This window comes from Rhinatrema bivittatum, chromosome 14, assembly GCF_901001135.1.
Source record: "Rhinatrema bivittatum chromosome 14, aRhiBiv1.1, whole genome shotgun sequence".
NCBI classification, from domain to species: Eukaryota; Metazoa; Chordata; class Amphibia; order Gymnophiona; family Rhinatrematidae; genus Rhinatrema; species Rhinatrema bivittatum.
In genome coordinates, this window is record NC_042628.1 from 18,031,183 (window position 1) to 18,034,240 (window position 3,058).

The window sequence follows — 3,058 nt, forward strand, 5'->3', positions numbered from 1 at the left end:
GGTCTCCATATGATAATGGGGCATCTTGAGAGTCCGGTTGACCCGTTTTGAGGTCCAAGAGTGGGTGGAAGGAATCTTCCTTCTTTGGTACCACAAAGTAGATGGAATACTGGCCAGCGCTAATCTCCTCAGCAGGAACTGGAACAATGGCACCCAGTTGCCAGAGCCTGGTAAGGGTTTGGGACACCGCATCCTGCTTCAGACGTCCACAAGGAGAGACTACATTGAGGTCCGGCAGATCGAGGAAAATTCTAAAGCATAACAGTCTCTGCTGATCTCGAGAACACACTGGTCCGAAGTGATCCTGACCCATTCCTCAAAAAATAGGGAGAGATGACCCCCCTTAGAGTGGGGACAGAGGAATGGGTTGACAATCTCATTGGGAAGTGGGCTTCGGGGTGGGATGCTAAGAGGGCCCCCTCGTGGAAGGGCTGGTGACCTCGAAAGGGCTGAGACCAAGATTGAGAGGCACCTGTTGACCCCCTTTAAGTCGAGAATGTTCCTTCTTTCTTCGGCACCACAAAATAAATTGAGTACCGGCCCCTCTGAAGCTCTGCTGGAGGAACCGAAATGATAGCGCCGAGGGCGAGCAGATGATGCACGGTTTCCACTACTGCCTGGTGTTTCGTACCTCACCCGCATGGTGAGACGAAACTGCTGCCGGGGCTGGCATGCAAAATCTAACGCGTAGCTGGGTCTTATCACTGAGAGTACCCACTGATCTGACGTGATTTTGGCCCATACCTCATAAAACAGAGACAGTCTGCCTCCCCCCACCTTGGTACCGAGGAATGGACTGGCTGCACATCATTGCGAGGGCTTACCACCCTGGACATGCGGGTTGGCACCTGCTCAACCGAAACGTCGGCCCCGAAAGGACAGAGTACACCTACTGCTGACTGGCGTTATCCCTAACAGAAGAAACTGAGCCTCTAGATGTACGAGGCCTCAGACCTTCACGAAAACGAGCAGCAAAAGAGCCCTGTGATCTTGTTTATCTTCCGGTAACCGATGCATATTATTTTCGCCAAGGGACTGAATCAGATCCTCCAGTTCTTTACCAAAAAGTAGCTTGCCCTTGAACGGCAATGAACCTGTGGCCCAGGAGTCTGGACTGATCTGGGTATGTACAGGGAACTAGGCTATGTCCACACAAGGGGGCGAAGCCCCCCAAGAGTGGGGAGACAAGACTGTCTCCTAAAAACAACACAAGCTATTGCTTTTTTTTTTTCTATTAAAATTGAACAAAAGAGCAGTACTTGCTTGATCCTTTGAAAGAAACTAGACAAACCGGGGAGAAAACAGGCTAACTAGCCAAGATCAGGGAACTACAGAGTGAGCTGATCATCTGCTGGGGATGGACAAATACTGGAGGGCTACAGGGTAGGCTCGGTCCTGATATAGGATACCCTTTTCAGTTTTAGTCTGTCTCCATCTGCTGGACAGGAGGCTCAACCCACGGTCTGGACTGAGCCGGGTATGTACAGGAAACACCCTTTTTGATAGCAGAGCCTAGCTGGCTTGTAAAACTTGGGCAGGTCCCTCTTCAAACATGAGTATGGGGGATGCCCTCCATGGGGGAGGAGGAGGCTCAGCCAGTGCTCCCCTCCTGTTTTAATTACAAGAATTAAACTGGAGCTGTGCTGCCTGCATGAGGAGGAGGGGGAGGGGAGAAGAATCAGATCATTCTAGGGAACTGGAGCCAGGGGTTCAAAATCCTTAGAGTGCTGCTACCCCTTTTATGGGGTCTAGTGCCTCCAGCAGCCTCTCTGGCTTTATAAGCAGCAAGCTTTTGGCTTTTTTTTGTATTTTTAAAAATTATGTATAGAGCCAGCATGGGGGCAATCTGGGGTTCTACTGCACTGCTCAGTGCAACAGTGAAAAGTTTGGTGCATGCCAGCAGTGTACAATGCTGTGAAGCCACTACCTGGACATCCTGATGCAGAGGGTTAGGTCCATACAGGATGTTCCACTTGTGGGAGCCAGTAATTGTGGGGTTGCAGTATGGCTCTGCTTCCTCCTGCAATGAGTGCCATTTCAAGACCTGGCAAAAACACTGCTGAGAAATAGAACAGTGATGGGAGGTAGGGCTGGGAGGCTGAAATATTACAAAACAGCTCCACCCTTCACTGGAGAGGTGATAAGGGGCAGATAAAGGAAGATTAATGGAGTGGCTCACAAGCCAGGCACATCGGAACGAACAAGCTACAACTCCCTAGACATCAATTGGGTTGATCCTGCTACATTCATGGTAACTAGATAAGGTGCAGATTAAGGAAGCAAGAGCTAGAGGGAACAGGCTACAGCTTATCAGAAACTAACTCGGGTCCGTAAGGCCCCAAAGCCTAGCGGCAGCCAGATGTTCAGGCAATAGCCTCAGTGGTAGGGCTGCTGCTTCCATCAGGTAAACTAGGTGTAGATAATCAAAGCCAACTCATCCTCAAGAGCCACAAACGGGCCTGGGTTTCAGGATCTCCACCATGAATAGGCATGATAGAACTGCATGGTATGGCCTCTGCTGTATCCAAATCTCATGCCTATTCATGGTGGAGATCCTGACAAGCAGGCCTGTTTGTGACTTTTGAGGACCAGTGTTGGCCACACCTGATCTACACTTTTATACTCATCTGTGCCATTAAATATTCTTCTCCACTAAAGCCACATGCAATATGTGATTTACTTTACAAATAACATGACAATTAGACTGATGAAAATGGCTTTCACCTACAAAGCTTCCCACCAACAACTGCAGGGGTTTCTTGTATAAATACCTTTTGAGAAGCAATGGTCTTTAAAATCATTTCAGTGCCCATTATGTCATCTGCCCTCCAGTGCAGTTAAGAGGGCTCCTTTTAAATTTTGAAGCAAAGTTAAACCTCTCTTGCCCTTTTGCAAGTTACAAAAAAAAAAAAAGAGCAAGCAGTCATGTGGTTGACATCCTTGTTTATTAAACTGTGTGGGAGGAAAGACCACCAAGGCATGTACATACCGTCTGTGCTGGATGCTAGAGCCTCCCACTTGTAGCCCATGAAAAAGCGACTACTGCCCTGAGAACAAA